At 39.7% G+C, this 20,591-nt stretch overlaps 1 long non-coding RNA gene across 1 annotated transcript in view; it reads left to right on the top strand.

Annotated features, from left to right (window-relative positions):
- Positions 1 to 761: 761 nt before the first annotated feature.
- The window catches only part of LOC131487238 (uncharacterized), a 194,444-nt gene continuing 174,614 nt past the window's right edge, over positions 762 to 20,591 (top strand). Inside the window, exon 1 of the long non-coding RNA XR_009249675.1 lies at positions 762 to 865. This is a non-coding gene — a long non-coding RNA (uncharacterized LOC131487238). The remainder of the gene's footprint in view (positions 866 to 20,591) is intronic.

The following is a 20,591-nucleotide window of genomic DNA, read 5'->3' as shown; positions in this document are numbered from 1 at the left end:
CAGCTGTCATGGAGAAGGAAATTTTTGAGCAAAATGACTAAGCAGGGGAAGCATATTTTTGATGGAGAGATGCATGTTATATCAGGATACTAGAAATAGTTGATAATTCCTGAGCATACAAGTCTTTCTCTCTCTTTCTTTCTTTCTTTCTTTCTTTCTTTCTTTCTTTCTTTCTTTCTTTCTTTCTTTCTTTCTTTCTTTCTTTCTTTCTTTCCCTCCTTTCCTCCTTCCCTCTCTCCCTCTTCCACCCCCTCTCCCTCTCTCCCACTCCCTTCCTTCCTTCCTTCCTTCATTTTTTTTAAAGCATAATTTCAATGTTAGGAAATAAGGATGGTGAGTAGAAGGAATGAGATCATACTGTTCAAGAAGCTTATTAAACTTAAGACATCTTATCAATGAGGAGGATGAACAGCATGAACCCTGAGAGTGATAATGATCAGGTTAAACAAAATGAAACGGTTGGACATAACGACTTCTACATTTCTTTTAAGCCTTAGAGTTTTCTGATTTTTGTTTTGGACCTTTGCCACAGATTTAGAATATTTCTCAGCTATCCTAAATCAGCTCCTTACCACACTGTATTAGGTAGGATTAGGCTTGGCTACCTATATGATATCCCTGATAAATAAGAACATAGATCAAATATGAGAGAAGTTTATTTCTCTCATGTAAAAGCAATTTTGAAGCTAGTCTGGTGGCTTTTACAAAACCATTGGTAACCAAGATCCTTCTCACTCTTCACTCCACAAATCCTGCAGTACAAGTGTTGTCCTCATGTTTCAAGATGACAGCTGGAGATCCATATATCATGCTTGCACTCTAGGATGGCAGCAGAGTGAAGGGAACTTAAGAAGATTTCCTGAAGGTACCTCCTATACTTTTACTTATTTCTAGATGACCAGAATTTATTTCCCTGGTCACATCTGAAATTGGAGAAAAGCTGAGGATATGACTGTACTGAGTAAAATCTTTTTTTACAATCAGAGAAAAAGTAGAAAATTAATATTGAGGTAGGCAATTATCTGTCTCTTTTCCAGTCATGGAAAAATGAAGTATCTATTTACTGATTTAAGTGGAAATAAAAGTGGTAGGTTATCAAATACGGAGGGTGTATTTTTCACAGAATTTATTTTTCTAATTCTAGCCCTTAGTCCTACCTTTTTATTTAAACTGTAGCAACATGGTGCTTGAAAATCCATTTATAAGACACACAACATACATTCTCAAATGCTAAGTGCATGGTTGTAATGTATGGCCATATCATCCTTCTCTCTCTGATCCCTGACATTTTGGATAAGCTGTTTTCTTCCAAAGGATACTAGGATACTATTCTCTGACTTATGTCTGTTAATTCTTTGGGATTTTGTGTCTCTCATGCTTTGCCTAAAGAAGACCAGGTTAGTACCCCTCCTTTGTCAAAAGGGCCACATTACTTTATTGTAATAACTTCTCCATTGTCAGTCTTCCTAGCTGGAAGTCAATGAAAACAGAGAGGAGCTATATCTGTTTTGTTCCATGCTCTAACCTTAGTGGCTAGTATAGTGCCTAGAAAATAGGTGTTCAAAAATTTCATTGAAGGAATAAATGAGTATGAAGGTAAATGACTAAAACCAGATACAAAGGCATTCAAGTTCTTACTGCTGCAAATCAGGGAGTGGTGAAGTGTGGTGTAAGATTTGGGTATGCAAAAATGTAATAATTTTTATCCAACTAAAATTAACATTGTTGTTGAGCTCCTTATTCTACTTGGGTAGTTAATCTTAGGCAATTCAGGATAGACTGAGTTAAATTATGGTTTTCTCAGTAAATTCAGGATTCCCCCTTCTGAGATTACATCTCAATTGTGAAGAAGTTACATTACATCAATGCATGAAGAAAAGGGTGCACCTGGGATATTCCCTACCCAAGTTGGCATCTGGTGATGTACACTGTTCTAACTGATCCTTGGGCTCCGTGACTTTTCCACTGCACCATCTGCCGAGGCATCTGGGTTCTCATTGGTCTAGTTGCTGTACTCCACTGGCACACCTTTCAGTCATTAATCCCAACATTAAGACAGATGTCTCTTAAGACATCTTAAGACAGATGTCTCTTAAGACATTAATAAGATGTCATTAAGATGTCTTTTAATGAGAGCATGAGCTCTCTTTTAATGACTCCATGCCTCAGTGGGGCACAGGCAAAATTAAGCTCTTCTTCTCTTCTACAATGTGGCCAAAGGAAACTCTGTGGAGCTCTTAGGTGTCTCCCTATAGACCGCCCCCCCCCCCCGCCCCCTCCATGGCATCATCTCTACCCACTGTCATCTTGCCGAGGTAGAGCCCTCTATAAGACTTGCCTCTTGCCTAGTCTCTAGTCAGGAAGTGGGGCACTGGTCTCCTCTTCACTCAAAGCCCCAAACCTATCTGGAGTTCGTTGCCCTCACCCTCTCCCAAGAGTTTTGGCTCTGGTGATGATGGTCAGAGGGCAGGATCTCTTTTCAGAGACCCACACCATCTAACTCCATGGCTCTACTCTCATGTCTCAGACTTCTCTCTTGTGTGTTTTTATCCCTTCTAAACTGTTTTGGCTAATCTCACATGCTTTCAAATTTATTGTGTATGGTATAAATACCACAAACATCATGATTTTATTTGACACTCAAAAGTTAGGCTTTTAAGGCTCAAAGGTAACTTTTTGTTCATCTTTGCTGCAAGTTTCAGAAGTCTACCTTACATCTCGGGAGCTGAGTGTGGACTCTTTTCATTTGCCCTCTTGTCCTTTCCCTGAGGTAAAGCCTAAATGACCAAAAGAGAGGTCATGGAGCAAAGTGAGAATTTTCAGGGAAAAAAAAAAATCAAAAACAAACAAAAAACCCCAGATGGGTTAATAACAGATTAACCCAACATATTGACAACAGGGACAGTTGATAATCACTCTCAATTCCCCAAAATGATAAAATAGTTAAATAATATTATAATAGAAAGCTATAAAATCATTAAAGATTTTAAAGTATTTTTAAGAACATAAAAATCTTTGTTTTAATGAGTGAGGAGAACTGCTTATAAAAGTGACTATGTACAAAGATTAGAACTTTACAGAAATACTCAGAAAAGGGGCACCTGGGTGGCTCAGTTATTTGAGCATCTAACTTTGGCTCAGGTCATGATCTCATAGTTCATGGGTTCAAGCTCCATGCTGGGCTCTGTGTTGACAGCTTAGAGCCTGAAGCCTGCTTCAAATTCTGTGTCTCCCTCTCTCTCTGTCCCTCCTCTGCTCACACGTTGTCTCTCTCTCTCAAAAATAAACAAAAATTAAAAAAAAATTTTTAAATACCCAGAAAAGTCATGAGGAAAAGGAGCATAATTTTAATAGTGATTGAGTAGCAGGACTATGGATAATTTCTATTTTCTACATATTCCAATTTTTCCCTCAAAGGAACATGAATTAAATCATAAACATATATATACATACACACACACATAGATGTATATATTTACAGTTTGAAATAAATAATAAAGATTCCTATAGACCAAGCAAATAGCATCCTTTATATAATGATGACCAAATAAGACTTACTTCTGTCTAAGTGTGTTACTTGTATTTTTAAAAAAGGGGAAAAGACCCAGGGGAGAAACCTGAGGGAGCAAAGTCCCCCACAAGAAAATCAAGAGAATAATAATATGCAGGAGAAGGCCAGAAGTCCATTGCCTGCATTTGGGGCAGGGTGCTACCTTCAGATGCTTGCCCAGATGTGGGTAAATGTTGCTTTCTGTCCCTGCGCAAACACATTTAAAGACACATTCTACATTATAGAGCAAGAAATTGTGGTATATAGATACCATGGAATATTATTCAGCCCTAAATAATTGAAATCTTGCCATTTTGTGACAACATGGATGGACCTTGAAGGCATTAGGCTAAGTGAAATAAGTCAGACAGAAAAAGACAAATGCCATATGATTTCTTTTATATGTGTAATCAAAAAAAAACATTTTAAAAAACCAAACCAAGCTCATAGATACAGAGAACAGGTTGGTGGTTCCTAGAAGCAGAGGGTGGGAGGGATGGGGGGTGGAAACAGGTGAACTGTTTTTGGTTTTAGTTTAAGTAAAATGAATTTTAAAGAAAGAACTCCAAATATTTAAATTAGTTATTGTATTTTTCCCTAGTTGCCCCCTCTCCAACTAGACATCCTGTGTGTGACTTGGTGTCCAATCTCATGTCCTTCTGGTTGCTCATCTCTGAATGTGTTTCTGCTTATCCCTTGGCTTCTTTATGTGACTCTAGACTCCATATGTGTTCCAGGCAGCTCTGAGGATAGAGAAACTCCTTGTTCTTTCCCTTTAGCCTAAAACAAGGAGAGAAGAAAGAAAATGAGATGTGTCATGTTTCTGTCTACAGCATGATTCCCTGTCATGATTTTCCTTCAATCAAGGGAGGTTACTTTGGCAACAATCGTGTTATGTCCCTTTAAATAACTTTCCCCTAGTTAGTGATATTTCATTTTCATAAACAAGTCCTACAATGACTTCTTAAAGTAGCCAAACCTGTTTTCCCCCTCATATTACTTAAGAAACATATTTGAACAGATCATACAATACTTAAAAACGTATTAACATACAAACAAAACACACCATTTAAAGGCTGCATGTTAATTTCAAGATGTATTAGAACAGTGATAATAAACTTGATTCTAGTGTGGCATTGAATTCTTAATATCAGTAAAGTCACCTTTGTTTAAACAACCATACTAATTGTTGCTGATTTCGGGATAGCTTTGCAAAGGGAAGAATTGTGACATTTCCATGTTTGAAATAACATGTAGAATCATTGCAGTTCATTGCTATGGAGGCAGTTTATCTTGTAAAGACATTTACAACTCCACTTAGATTCTCCCAAAATGATTTTTCACTTAACAGCCTCTTACCAACTTCAAACAAAAGTGTGCCATACAAAAGTACTGCAACCAATTACAATTGGTGACCTTTGCGGTAAAAATAACCCTGAAAATGTAAGAGATTGTTTTTATGGGTAGTAGAAATGCCTATTCAGGAGCCTCTAAAAAATGCTAAATTTTACTTTGGGTGTAGAAAGGTGCCTGCAAAATTATGCTTCTTGCTATTTAATATATTATCATATGAAAAGGTACTCCACAGGGTTATTGGGAAAGTGCTATCAAACAGTGTTGTAGATTTATTTAGTGCGACACGTCTCACCTTTAGATATTTTAAGATGAAGTGTTTGTCCTTTCAATTAATCAAAAATGTTGTTCCCTTCCAGTTAGCTAGGTCACTCAGATCTCTATTCAGTCAGCAGTTTCTCCCAGTTGTTTGGCTGAATTTCCATTACTGAAGAATTAGGTCGGTAATTAAATCCAATCTCAGCAAAATTTCTTCAGGCAGTTTATTTAGGTTCTATGCAAAATGGAATCCCTTAGGGACAGGGAATTAACATGTTGTGAAGTATAATTTCAATGAAATCTGTTTAACAGTTATTCTTAAAAGAAGAGCTTGGAGACTTCCTTTGACTTGACTCAGCTTCAATGTCTTTATGCAATTTTTTCCATTTATAGTTCCCATCTTTTATAATTAGATGTGTTCCTGTATTTTCTGCTGGTTTTCTACACCAATAAGCTACTTTTGTCCATGATTTTATATAAATCAGTATGTCTCCCACTGATTCGTATACACACACATACACACATATGCAAATACTTTAAAAAAATGAGACAAAATTGTAAAAGGTTTAAAAAAGTTCTTATGTATTATATATTTATGTATTTTTACTATTTATGCGTGTATGTGTATGTGTGTGTATATATATGTGTGTGTGTGTGTCAACATATATATTTTGATATATGTTTTCTATAGTTGTGTCTTAAATTCCTGAGTATTTTCATCTGATCTCTTCTTGCAATTGGCAGTTTAAATGTCCTGAAATTATATAGGAAGTAGGAAACTTAGGATCCAGAAATATAATGAGGGTTGCTGTTTTGAAGTCACCTCTAAGGTCATTTTATTTAGTCTATTTCTCAAGTTTCCAGCTGCATGATTTCATCATAGAATGGAATTTACAAACTGCCTCCCAGTGCTGTCAGATTCTATTATTTATAATAAACTCTTACTTGAGTTTTCAAGAAAGTTTAGAAAATGACTTCCTGGAGGTCCTTAAGGATAGTGTTTCCCGCAGAGGACTTTGGTTTGTTTTACCAGTTGGTTGATTTTCATGTCTAGAAGTATTTAGAATGATGTTCTATAGTCACAAACTCCTCTTACTGACAGATTATCTTTCGTCACAATATTTATAACCACATTGTTATGGACTGAATATTTGTGCCCCCTCCCCCAGTTCATACGTTGAAATCTAATTGCCAGTGGGCTAGTATTTGGAGGTGGGGCCTTTGGGGGGTCATGAGATTGGAACCCCTCAGGAATGATTTTATTTATTTATTTATTTATTTATTTATTTATTTATTTATTTATGAGAGAGCACAAGTGGTGGAGGGGCAGAGAGAGAGGGAGACACAGAATCCAAAGCAGGCTCCAGGCTCTGAGCTGTCAGACCAGAGCCCGATGCAGGGCTCGAACCCACAAAGCACAAGATCATGACCCGAGCTGAAGTCGGATGCTCAACTGACTGAGCCACCCAGGTGCCCCCCCTCTGGGATGATTTTAGTGTGCTTTTTAGAAGAGACCTTAGAGAGCCCCCTTGTCCCTTTTTGCACATGAAGACACGGCGAGAAAACTGCCATCTGTGAACCAGGAAGCAAGTCCACCAGACACCACATCTGTTGGCACCTTGATCTTGTACTTGCCAGCCTTCAGAACTGTGGGAAATAAATTTCTGTTTATAAGCCACCTAGTCTGTGATATTCGTTGTAGCAGCCTAAACGGACTAAGACACACATTGGTGATTTATGGATGAAAGGAAAAATATATATACACGTAGATGTATATACTTAATACATCTATACAGATATGGATCTCAAACACAAAATTAGGTGATTAAGAAATGATTATTGTTCTGTAAATGAATTTAATTTCTGTTCAGAGTCCTCAGTCTGCTAGGTAGCAGGTGTTAAGTCTTCATCGATTTAGCACCCTTCCCCTCCTCAACCCAAGGCCATGTTCATGAAAAGAGAGAGCGGGTTGAGGGAAGGCAGAGTAGCTTTATGATATTCAGGCATTGAAAAGGCCATATGCTGCATGGGTCTTTGTGACTGACCTCTCCGACATCAGCTGAGACATTCTCATTCCTGTTAGTCTTGAGTTATTTCACCCAGGTAATTCCTGTGTCTTCCATTCCAAACATAAGCATGTTCTCAGCCACTGAGGGGTTGTCAGTGCTGAGTCACCTCTTCCATGCTGTTTGCTGCTCTGAAATACTGTTTCTGGTGCAATGAAGTCATTCATTCTCTTGTCTGACATTGAATGTGCACCCAGGCCCTCTCTGAGACCATGTAAGGCTCTTCTTCTGGATTTCCCACTCCACTGCTATATCTAGTCTGTTCTCCCATGTATGCTGAGGTTAGGAACACCAGGATCTTGGCAATTTTCAGGGTTCTACTGGGCATAGAGCACAGATTCCTTTTGCTCTGTGCCTCCTAAACATCCATCTGGAGGTTTTTGTAGTTTTTTTCCCCCCTCCTCATCCTTATAATTTAGGAAAGGAGATGGCTAAGCATAGGATACCCTCTCAAGGACATCATTGTTGCATCCTCTCTCTCTGTTTCTGTTATTATATCTATCCTCCAGTTCTTGGGTTCTTTACCTGATCCAGTTGAGAAAGGAGGGTTGGGAGTGGCAAGGTGGAGGGAATAGCATGACCAGAGATGATGAAGTGAATTCGTGAAGGGTGAATATCAGAAATAGTAGACATTTGAGATTACCTTGGGGAGTATGGTTGGAGGTCAAGGGGTGAACTGGAGATCTGCTTAGAGACTGATAGGGCTGGGAAAAGACTGTAGATTACTGATAGCTTGACCTTTTATACTACGTAGATTTTTTTTTCTTTTTTCTTTTTTTTTTTTTTGCTTCAAGGCAATGGGAACCTTTTGAAAATATTTTAGCAGAAAATGGTATAAAAATGGTATGGATCCTAGAGACTGGAGATATTTGAACAGAACTGGCATAGATGATGTGAGTGAGGGAGAACAACTGAACTATGATTCCCAGAACCTAAATTGGGTGATGATGAACTTATAGGAAGAAGGGGAGTTTGGTCTTGTTGCAGTGGCAACTTTGGGGGTGTCTGTTGTGCAGCTGGAAATGTGGGAATGGAGTTCACAAGAGAGAGAAAACCTAGGCATGTAGCTATGGTTGAAAAAAGATGAATAATTGATTGTGGTTGGAACTATGGGAAGCGAAGAGAGAAGATAGAGAAGATAATAGATTATCTTAGAATAGTGAGGAATGGCCAGAAACTGAGGGAGAAAGTCAAAACCAGGAACATGAAATGACACAGGATAGAAGGAGAAGGATAGAAGGTTAGAAGGAGAAGGGTTTCCAAATAGGACAGTGATTACAAGCATCAAATGTTTCAGGAGAATTTTACAGGAATATGGTGCTTTTGCTGTTCAGAGTAATCCTCTCAACTCAGAACACCTGGAAAGCCCGTAAAATATGCAAAAATATTTCTATAAGCATTGTTGAATTTCAGAGTAAGGCAACTTTATTTCACAGTACGTTGAGAGAGTTGCCCTGGAAGAAGTACTTTTTCTCTTTGCACTTACTCACCCTAGTGATGTCTTTAGACTTGAAACCAAAGTGTGTGTTGAATGTGGGTGATGGAGGAGTGGGTGCTTGGGAAATTACAAAAGTCAACACAGGAGGAGAAGGTGACGTAAAGAAAGAAGTAAACATCTTTGCTAGCTAATTCACGTCAGCAAAATCTACAGGGGAATGACTTCTGAGGAAGCTGTTATCAAGGAGGGAAGAACAGAATCACAGAGTCGACTGAATTTATCAGTGCAGGCATATGCCCCACGGATTCTGGGTCCTGTGTGCTGGACCAAGTGGCTGGAAGTAGTTCTTAATGTTGATTTGGCTAGTTGAGTGAAAACTGGGTTTCACGGAGATCTAGAGTAAATAAACGTGATCTGTCAGAAAATAGTGCAAGGTAGCCTGTGTCTACAAAGACAGGAGTCCTTGATTACATTAATCAAGTGTGACTCCTATAGCTATGCCTTCCAAGAGGCGTCAGAGGAAACTTCACCAAAGCCTGAGTAAAGCAGTGATGAGGTGAGCAGCTTTGAGAAGCAGTCCAGGGGTTCTATTCTGGAGGCTGCGATGGCAGTGGGAAGTGCTGCAGAAAAATGGACTCATAAACTCAGTGGGGATGGGAAGCACCCAGATGCCCAGGCCAGGTAATGGTGTTTATTGACAGAGGCAAAGTGGTGTGGTTACCTTCACAGGCAGCTGGGATAATGGCTGACTAGAAGAGTGTGACTCATACAGATTTTGGAGGTGGATAATTGATCATGGGATACCTGATTGGAAGCTCTCTGTGGTCCCTGATGTATTTAAGTAAAAAATAAAAATATCTGTAGGTGTGGTGAAAAAAGGCCTGATGAGCTTCTATGATAGAGTAGTGTCTCCTCACCCAATGCCCAGCCCTGAGCCACATCACAGACCTGGAGCCCCTGAAGAAAGGTGGCTCAGGGACCCCTCCAAAAGGACATACTAGAGGGGCGCCCGGGTGGCTCAGTTGGTTGAGCGTGCAACTTCGGCTCAGGTCATGATCTCACTGTTTGTGGGTTCGAGCCCCTTGTTGGGCTCTGTGCTGACAGCTCAGAGCTGAAGCCTGCTTCAGATTCTGTGTCTCCCTCTCTCTCTGCCCCGCACCCACTCGTGCTCTATCTCAAAAATAAATAAACGTTAAAAAAAATTTAAAAAAGGACATATTAGAAAGTCACAAACAAGTGTGTACTCTTTACATACTTTAGGCACTACTTGTTCTTTAAGGGCTCATAGCCATTTACCATTGTAAATGTATAATACCGAGTTACTTTGGGGAGGATTTCACAATGGTTCTAATTCAGGCTAGTTTCTGGTGACCCCAAATTCCACTAAGGTCTACCAAGAAGAATGGGGTTTGAAAAAGCGAGATAATAGAGTTTTGACTCAGATCCACCTTATCGCAGGTTCAGTGTGTTTGTATACATGGTTATTTACCTAGTTCCTATAAATTTAGATGTATATATATGTATATATAAATAAATGTAAGGTAAGTATACATATTACATAGAATAGTATCCCGAGTGATTGGCATATCTTCATTAGTTTTCTGATTCATTAAGTAAAGACTGTATGGTAGGAAGGGCCAAGTGGAAGTTAAGCTACAGTATGAGAAACAAGGCAATGGTTGATGTCCATGGAATTCATTAAATTTATATCTTTATGACTAGAAGCAGTTAGCTTTATGAAATGGTGCAATGGACTATGAGGTACTCAATTTTAGTGCCAATGCCTAGTGAAGTTGGATACTGTCTTACAAAATTCAGAATGTGCTCTGAACCGACAACTGAAATATGGTGTTCTTTCTCCCATAGCAGAATGTGCATGTCCAAGAATAATGAACTGGAAGTAAGGTGGATCCTTTACCTAGTATGACTAATGACCCACTTATAAACCTTGTTTTCTGTTCTGTGACTCTGGATTCTGTTAGTTTACTAATTATCATACCCCAAGGAGAAATACTTCTTTCAGAGGAAATAGCAATAGTTTTCAACTGAACTGGAAACTAACATTAACCATTTCAGACCACTCATTCTTTTGGTAAAACAGAGGAAAAGGAGGATCATGGTGGTAAACTGGGGTGATGCATCCTGACTATTGAGAAGAAATACAGTTTCACTTACTGAAAAGAGTCAGAGATGAGTACAGGTAATTCCCTGGGAAGCATCCTATTACCACTTTATCAAGTTAAACGAGTTACTGAAACACTACAAATACCCCTTATAGGCTAACCCACAGGACTGAGATACCCCAGGTGAGAAAGAAGGTTTGTATCATCCATGTGGCTAAAGACCCCATACCAGTTACAATGCTGGCTAAAACAATGGGTAAACAAAATGTGTGATAGAGGGAGAAATCAACTATATATCCTGTGACCACTGTTTCCCTCCTTGCCATGTCATGTATAGATTTGTGTATTTTAACTATTTTTTTCCTTTCCTACCTCTTTCCCACACCATTTCTAAATAAATTTTGTTGAATAACTTTACATTTTGGGTTATATGCTGCAGAATATTAAGTAGGCATTCAACAGAAATGGAGGAAAAAAGATTACTCCGAGATCTCAGACTTTGATCTAGAGGCAGAGCTAGCAAGGCTGAAGGTTACCTTCCTTTGTTGGGAGGGGCTGAAAATATCTTGATTAAAGAGCATTTCATGATGAAGCAGGAGTATTTGCGAGTGAGGACTGTATGTAGAAATCTGGTAAGAAGAGCGCTGGACTGTGCTGGACATCTGCTATTGCTTGGCTACCTGGCGTCCCAACACCCTTCCATTGGTGGGAAATCCTGCAAAATGCGAACCTTGGTGGAACGCAGGCCTCACTTCCCATTATAGAAGCTAAAATGGCCAGACATTCCTGCCTGGCCCCCAGTGCTGGGATAAGCCTCCATTACCTAGGCTTGAGGAGCATTGTAGCGTTCCTGGGGTAGTGGCACTAAGTCACAAAGCTAGTGAAAAAGTAGTAGCACCACTTCCTGGTGCTAGCTTGGGGATTCGTGGAGCTCAGCAATGGCAGTGGTCAGTGTCAAAATTCTGGAGGCAAGGCCATGAAGTGTCCGGTGGTAGCAACATTGAGCTCTTGGTGGTGCTGGTAATTGGTGGTCACATCCCGACTGGGTGTTCCTGGGTCACTGTACTCTGGCCCTGCCTGTTTTCTTAGCCTGGGCCCTCTAGCCTTCCTGTTGACTGAGTTAGCAACACAGTGTTCTTTTAATAAATGCCTTGCTGCTTCATTAGGTTAGTGATATTTGGTCTCCATTGTTTGCAACCAAGAGCCTTGACCTTTACAAGACTGATTCATGGATAACATTTGATTTCTGTCTAGGGACAGTGAACCACAAAAAATCGAGGGCTACATGAAAAATGCTGCAGATTTTTTTTTTTTATGATTGTTGTTCTTTTTACTCATCTACTTTTTTATATAACAAAGTAAAAAGTAGGGAAAAAATGTGGAATAATTTCCACTAATAGGAAATTAAACTCTTTTCAGGGAGGTGAGTGTTTCTCTGCAGAGAAGGATACTATTGAATTTCTCTTAGCCTTGTGCCTGCAGAGTTCTGCCTTTGTGTATCCAGTGTGGGTTATTTGCCCTTCTCATCTTCATGTGGTTCCACTGCTGGATGGAACTGGCCTGCAGGTGCAGGATAAGGTGAAGTGAGTGCTTCAGATCCTACAAGTAAAGGGAAGAGAAAGAAAAGAATTTCATTATCATCTGGCCTTCAGGAGGAGTATCACAAAGGTCAGACCTTTCTGCACTGTGGAGGTTAATCTCCTAGCATGTCTCTTATATCTTAATCTCCTAAATAATTTTTATCATCTTTTTAATGTCACATTCTAAAAGGCCCCCCCTTTTATTGTTTAAGCTTTCAGAGGCTCCAGATTCCTCAAGATGGTCGGTACAGAAACCCTCTCCCCCCCTTCCCCCCCACAAAAGTCTGAGAGAAAGAAATACAAAAATCTAACTCTCTCTTTTCCTGATGTTTGCTAGCTTCACAAAGGGAAGGAGTGAGTCTTTGTTAAGTTGACAAAATACAGTGAGTGTTCTCATGAACTCTCAGAATTGCCAAGTTCCTGGGATCTGGTTCTTAAATGTATATACTCAGAATATTTTGGTTTCTATTTTGATTTTGGTGAAAATGTTCTCAAAGGATCTGTCTGATTAAAAGCAATTAACAGCTCAGTCTCAGACAAAAAAGGCCCTGTCCTTTGTATAGGGCCAGTGAAGGGCAAAAAGCATCACCTGGCTGTCCTCCTTAGCTTACTTCCAGCACCAAGTGCCTGGGTGGGTGGGCTTATTTATTCTGAAGATGATGAAATAGATAAATCCCAGATAAAATAATGGGATTCCTTTAATCCATTTATTTTCTTTTGTGTGTCTAGAATAGGGAGTGCTACAAGGAGGAATCTATTTTGTTGGAAATTCTAAGACACATGACATCTTAAAGATGGCAAGATAAGAAATAGCTGACATCATGTTTCTAAATATACAACACTGTGCAACAGCTACCTCGAGCAAAAGCAGAAAGGTTGAGGAGGCAAAATAATGACTTTTAGTTGCTGGAAGGCATCCATGTTCAACAGTCTGTCAGAAAGAGACAGGTGGGGTGGGCTCACCACCTGGGGTGAAGGCTGGTACAGGGCTTTTATTAAAATTACTGCACAGGAGCAGAGAAGATAAACACTCAGTGGGTGTAGTAGAACTGCCAGACCATATGTTTGGCCAGAACTAAGAAACTCCTCCAAAATAAAACTACCTAAGGCAAGCACCATGTGTTTTAAAAAGTCTTGTGTACTAGGCAAATACATCCCAGGATTTAGAAATAAATTTTGTGTGCCGCTGTATCTTTAGTACTAATGTCTGGGGTTTGTGATCTGGCTATATCGTCATTTGAGTTATGGTATGGAAGGGAGAATGTAAACTAAATTTTAGAATATAATCTGCATTGTTCCCATTAAAGTCTCTCAGGGCTGGAAGGGACTAACGCATTAACCAGAGTTAAACCCTGTGGTGTATGGATAGTCCTGAAAGGTAATGTGACTCATTTAGGGTCCCATGGCTAGTGGTGCCAGTCTTTTTTTTTTCTTTTTTTTTTGAGAGAGGGGGCCCAAGTGAGCAAGTGGGGAGAAAGAGAGAGAGAGAGAGAGAGAGAGAGAGAGAGAGAGAGAAAGAGAGAGAGAGAGAGAAGCTGGGCTCACCTGGGGCTCATATTTTACCTGAAACAAGGATCATACTCACCCAAGGTGGGGCTTATGCTCACCCTAAGTGGGACTTAAGCTCACTGGGTGTGGGACTCAAACTCACAACTGTGAGGTCATGACCTGAGCCGTAGTCAGATGCTTAATGACTGAGCCACACAGGTACCTTGTAGTGCCAATCTTATAACAGGAGCCAAAGTCTTTCTGACCCTCAGTCCTTTGCTCTTTTTACTAGAGAACACAGCTTCCCACTTATATCGCTATAACAAATTACCACAAACTCAGTGGCTTAAAACAGCACAGTTATTATCTTGCTGTTCTGGAGGTTGGTAGTCTAAAACCAGTTTCACTGGCTGGGTCATGCTGGAGGCCTGAGGGAAAATCTGTTTCTGTGTCTTTTCCAGCTTCCAGAGGCCACCAGCACTCCTTGGCTTGGGGCCTCTTCCTTGGATCTCTCCACCTTCTTGCTTTTACTGTCCCATCTTCCATTACTGCCCCTGGCCCTCCTACCTCCCTCTTGTAAGGACACTTTCAATTACAAAGGTCCCAGCCAGATAATCCAGAATAATCTCCCATACCCAGATACCTAATTTAGTCATACCTATAAAGTTCAATTTATCATGTAAGGGGCCATATTTACAGATTCCAGGGATGAGGATGTAGACATCTTTGGGGGGCACTATTCTGCCTGTACTCCATCCTACCTCTCATTATCCCCCTCTCCTGTCTCCTGAAACCAAACAATGTAGAAGGCATAAGAGATTTCTGGGGTCAAAACTATACAGTAAGACTCATGGAACAGTGGGGTGGTTCTCTTCACTTGACACAGCATTTTTGCCTCTGTCCATTTCCCTGACCCACAGATAAGTGAAAGGCCAGCATCACCCCTATTTTACAGATTAGCAAAGGGGAAGGTTAACTTTGTTGCATTAGACTCTGGTCTTGAAGGCCTACCCTGCCTGCATCAATTAATATTGAACTGTACTCAGACTTACAGCAGTATTCAAAGCCCTGATGTTCCTGATTTTTTTTGTTAACATTCAGAGCAGGTGGTTTCATTTGTTGTCTAAATCATTTTTTTTTTCTTTTATCTCTATGGCAAGAGATAAGAGAACATTTGCCTAATATCTGTTTGTTTGACTTCATGTCCTTGGGCTGTGCCAATGGGCAGAGTGTGTGGTAAAGAAAGTTTATCCATAATCTTAAACATATTATGCAAGTGGCTGAATTAGAACAGGGAGGTGCCTGTTACCCAAGGCAATGGAGTGAGGAAGCTGTGGGAGAGGAGGAGGCCTCATTAGCAAGAGAAGGTTGTCACCTTGGAGAGTTCAGTCATTTCTGTGCTTTTCACAGACAGATTAAGCTCGTCACTCTCTGAATTTCTTTATTGGAGAATGATTGGAGAGGGAATAAAAATATTTACAAGTTATATGAACTTTACCAATCTCCAAATATTCGGAACACCTGGCATTATATTTTATTAAAAACAAATATAGTAGGCACTCAATAAATGTTTGCAGAGTGCTGAATGAATGAATCTCATCATTGGTTGATTCTGCATGAAAAATAAATGAGGATTGTTTTCATTTGAGCTTGTTGGCTTCCTCTACGTTTATTGATGACTTAAAGATTGTCATTTAATTTTTAAAGTTGAGCTAAACAAATGTAGGCCCATGGTCAGAAATGTGCCAGATTTGGTATGCTTAGGAGACCAAATTAAGGGAAAATATTTTGCTGGGCTTTGGTAGGGCCTTCACGAGTGTTTGAAAATAGTCACAAAATTCCTTCTATCAATCCAGAGTCTTAGTGACCAACTCCTTATATCCAGGCTTCTTCCATTGGGGTGGGGGGTGGGGTGAGGGAGGACAGTGGTCACTGGAACTAAAAAATGTTTGAGCACCCATCGTGTCCCAGGCTTTTTAAGATATGTTCTTTCATTAAACTCTTTCAACAGATCTGTGGAATGGATGTTGCTTCCATTTTACAGATTAGGAAACTTTGAAGGAGGTTAAGTGACCTTTGATAAACTTGGGAAATCCAAGTATTCCGATGCCTTTGTTTTTCAGTGCCAAATCCAGTGCTCTTTTGACTTGACTTTGGCTTATTTTTATGCCAAAAAATTCAGTTAAGTGAAAAGACTAAGAGAATATCCACACGGAGTGTCTGAAAGGAAGTGAGGTCATACATTTCACACATCTTCAAAAGAAGGTTTTATGGTGACAAACTGGCAGAAGGAGGACTTGACTTTCAGTTTTGCAAAGGGCCACAAAAGCAGGAGCGCTACACTCGGGCACCTAGAATCTCGAGTCCACATTTACTCCCTAGAGACTTCAGATGGTCCCCTCAGCCCCACCTTTGCCTGCCCTCCTCATCTTTAAGACAGAACGGCGGTGCTTGGGAGAGTAAGTAGAGGGACCCATGTGAATCCAGTTTATGGCTCGTAGGAAGTGCTTCAGTCAGTGTGAGTGGTAATTATTTGGGGGAAGTCAAAGCCTTGTTCAATTTTTTATTCGTTTTAATTAGAACCAGTCTTCCTCGAAGCTTCATTTCTCTTTAAATCGTCAAGGATTCTGAAGTTGTAGGTTATTATTTGGGGGATGATTGCACATTTTCAAAACATCCCATTTTGGGCATTGCTTTAATTTGTGTGCCACCACTATCTTTCATACATTCCATCATTCCATTCCACGGCACACTAACTAATCATTGTTAAATTCTTAACAAACCCAACTGAGGTTTAGCAGCCAGCTGGTTTGGGTTCTGGCCTAGCAGTGCCACTGGCTAGCTGGGTATTTTCTTTCTAAATGTGGGCTCTTTCCTTCCATCTGAGGTGCTGTGATTCTAGGAAGGTCGTGAGTCTGACTGAGAATGACTCAGTCCATGAGGACATATGTGCTCAGAAAATGTCCTTCCAGAAGGCAAAACTGAATAAAATCTTTTGCTTTAAAAAAGGAAGTAGGCAAGGGGACTGGTTTGTCTGTCGTGAGTGTACTTCCGCTGCTATTTACAGCTGTACTTCCAGGTCTATTCCCTTCCAAATATTTCTCCTGTTTTGTGTCAGCTGAAGGTAGAAAACATGGACCTTACAGGTGGTCTATCGCTTTTACTTTCATTTCCTTCAGTGCATGGAGCGAGGATTGCCAGGGCCCACCTGTGCTTTTGTTATTGAAAACACAGCAGGGTGTTAGGACTTCAACAGAGTCTTCCAAAAGGCCACAAGATGGGGATGTTACTCTACAAACTTAGATCTTTTAACTTTGTCTACAAATAATTATTGAGTGCCTACTATGTGCTTGGCATTGTGCCAGGCCCTGGGGCTATAGTGATGAATCAAACAGACCTGGCTCAATGGAGTTTTCAGTGTCATATAGAAGGCAGATGTTTGAAGTGTATTTAGCAGTCTACTTAGTGCCGTGGTGACAGAAATGCAAGGGGCATAGGCAGGCATGGTAGGGACCCAAAATGCAATTTGAGAAGGGCCTGGACAGAGCTCTTGGAAGACTCCCTGGAGAAAATAGTGTCTGCACTGAGACGTGCAGAATGACTAAGCACTAGCTAGGAGAAGAGTTCTAATCTAGACAGAAGAATGACATGCCCAGAGGCCCAGTAGAGAGGGTGAACTTGGTTCTTTGAAGCAACTGAAAAATGTTAAATTATAATTGAAGTGTAAAAGTAATGTTTACAGACAAGTCTAGGCCATACCATGAAGGAACATGAAGACCGTGTTTTTAGGGTGATTTTCAGGTCAATGGGAAGGTGGTTCCTCTTATTCTGGTTTGTCCACCTGGAAGGCGTGGAAGGTGTTTCTTATCCTTCTCTGACTGCTACAATCCTTGTCAGGTCTCATTGTACATGTTGTGCTCTCTAGGAATCCTGATCCTTATCCACCAAGACTGGGGTGCTATGGATTCCATAGCACAGTGTATTCTACATCTATCACTAAGGCAATGGTTGTCATTGTTAACAGACAGGGCTCGGATGCAGCAAATGGGGACTTGAATCCTACCTCCCCTGCTTTCTAGTAAGTTTTTGACTTCAGAGTCCTGACTTGGCAAATGAGGCTAATAATAGCAGCCATTTCATAGGGTTTTGTGAAACAGCCTGAAACTGCTTGAAAGTGCTTAGCGTATTGCTTGGCACATTATATGTGTTGAATAAATATTAGCTATTGATATAAGTTATCCTAAATGTTAGCTGTTGGTGTCCATTATCCTGGATTTTAGTTTTGTGATCTCTTCTTTCCCTCTCCTGTCATCTTCTAAGATTCTAGAGGACAGGGATCATATCTTATTTTACCATTACGGCTCCAGCTCCTACCATCATTACTAGAACAAAGGAAGTGCTCAATCAATAGTTATCCAATGAATGAGGATATTCATTGTATTACTTACATTTGTGTCACACTTAAAAATTATTAACTCGAAGGTGATACAGTTGAAGACTGTTTGTAGTGAAGCTCCTTTGTGATCTGTGCAGGAAATGGGATCTTCCTAAAGGCAGAAAACGTGTGATTTAGGGTTTTAAAATCCTTCCAAGTTTTTGTTGACAATCCTTACTTTAACCAATGTCCGTTGTTTTCTGAATTTAATAAGTGTTTTAAAAAAATTAATTTTGCATTAAAAAAATTAACTCATGAGAGTATTTTCTTGTTTCTACGTTATTTTTAAGCAATATGGACACATTCAGTAGCATATAAATTTGCTTTTACTTGAATTTTAAGCTTAATTATAGATAGTTTACTTCAATTAATATAATCAGTCAAACACTTTGGAACAATATGATTAGTGATTCATTTTCATATTTCTAAGATATTAGATGGTGCTGAACTGACTTAAAAAGGTGTGTGTTTCTTAGTAGTTGAAAGAGCATCAGATTATAAGCCTAGAGATCTAGATTCTGCTGTTGGATCTGCATTAAACAAGCCTTGCCACCTTTGGAAGTCAATTTTCCTTTTATGAACCTCCATTTCATTTCTAAATTTGGCCAGATTGAGCTGGATTTCAGAAAAGATTCTCTCTGAGTTCCTAAATCCCACGATTTGATATCTTTCTGTTCAGATGATGAGCCAGTGAGCTTCTGGCAAAACAGATCGGTGTGTATATAAATGCAGTGGAGTAAAATCAGACCTTGATTTCTTTTTTCACTTGTAACACTTTTATTGCAACTCTGGTTTTCTGAGGATGGGGGCAAGATAACAGCTGAAAGCTAGTATTTATTGAATCCTTACGAAATAAGGCTGAGTGCTTTACATGCATTATCCAATTGGATTCCATTATAACTCAATGGAATGAGTATGATATTACTAGCTGCATCTTGCATGTGAGGAGGCAAGTTTCAGAGAGGTTGAGTGATTTAGCCAAGGTCACACAGCTTGTAAAGTAGTAGTAACGGGCTGATTATAGAGCCCCATCTTTTAGCCATTGTGCTATATTGACTACTTCCTATAGAGGGTCTACTATTTGTCAGGCATTGTGGTAGACAATTCACAAGCATTCTTACATTAAATTCTTACAACCATCCTGTGGAGCACTTCTCATTAACTTAATATATTTTATTTATTTTAAATTTTTTAAATGTTTATTTATTTTTGAGAGAGAGAGCATGAGAGGTGGAGGGACAGAAAGAGAGGGAGACACAGAATCCGAAGCAGGCTCCAGGCTCTGAGCTGTCAGCACAGAGCCCAACACGGAGCTCGAACCCACAGACCATGAGATCATGACCTGCACCGAAGTTGGACGCTTAACCACCTGAGCCACCCAGGTTCACCAATAGGGCTGTTATGATTATTAGGGACAATATATGTAAAGCATCTAGAATAATGTGAAGAGTATAAGAGATACTCAATAAATGATCATTGTAGTTATTTTTATTATTGTTGCATATTGTTTCCCATTTCATTTTAAACTTCTTGATATCAGGGAGTATATCTTCCCACAGTGATTTTCAGGTATATATTTTAACATTTTTAAATGAAAATTAAACTATTTTTAAATGAAATATTGATTATAAGTCCTTTCCACAAATCCTGTGGTTATAAATCCTTTTCACTGATTGGATTGGTCAGGAGAGACTGATTGGAGTTTAGATGAGAACCAATGAGATGAATGGAGGCTCCAGAATTGGATATGGAAGGGATTGTGTGGAGGAAGAATTGTAAGGATTTGGTGATGAGCTGGAAGTGATGGGGAGGGATGGGAGGGAGTCTCTGGATAACTGAGCTTTTCAGCTTGAGTGGATGGGTCAGGAAAAATGGGAGAAGGAACAGGGTTGGGGTGGAGAAAGATTTGAATAGTTGGGCTTGACATATGTTGAGTTTGAGGTATGTGGTAGGCAGCTCGATTGATGGATATGAATGGGTGATATAGAGTGGATCTCAGGGGCTCTGAGAGCAGGTACAGGAAGTTCAGACCCTTGAAAAGTACATTAAGAACAGATTTTCTGAAAACACTAAGAAACTGTCTCTTTGTCTCTATTTATATTTTTTCATTTTAACATTGGCCATTAAAGCCTCAAACAAAAAGAGCAAATAATGTAGAAATTTCAGGTAGGGAAACAAATGTGGGTTTTTGGCAAGTTTTGGGGTAGTTTTTTAGCCCTCATTAAATCATAATGTTTTGGTATGTCATATGAAAACTCTAAGATGTATTTTAGCATAAAATTTCCTCCCATCTCAAATGT

Source organism: Neofelis nebulosa, chromosome 1 (assembly GCF_028018385.1).
Source record: "Neofelis nebulosa isolate mNeoNeb1 chromosome 1, mNeoNeb1.pri, whole genome shotgun sequence".
NCBI lineage: Eukaryota > Metazoa > Chordata > Mammalia > Carnivora > Felidae > Neofelis > Neofelis nebulosa.
This window is presented reverse-complemented; position numbering and strand designations above follow the sequence as displayed.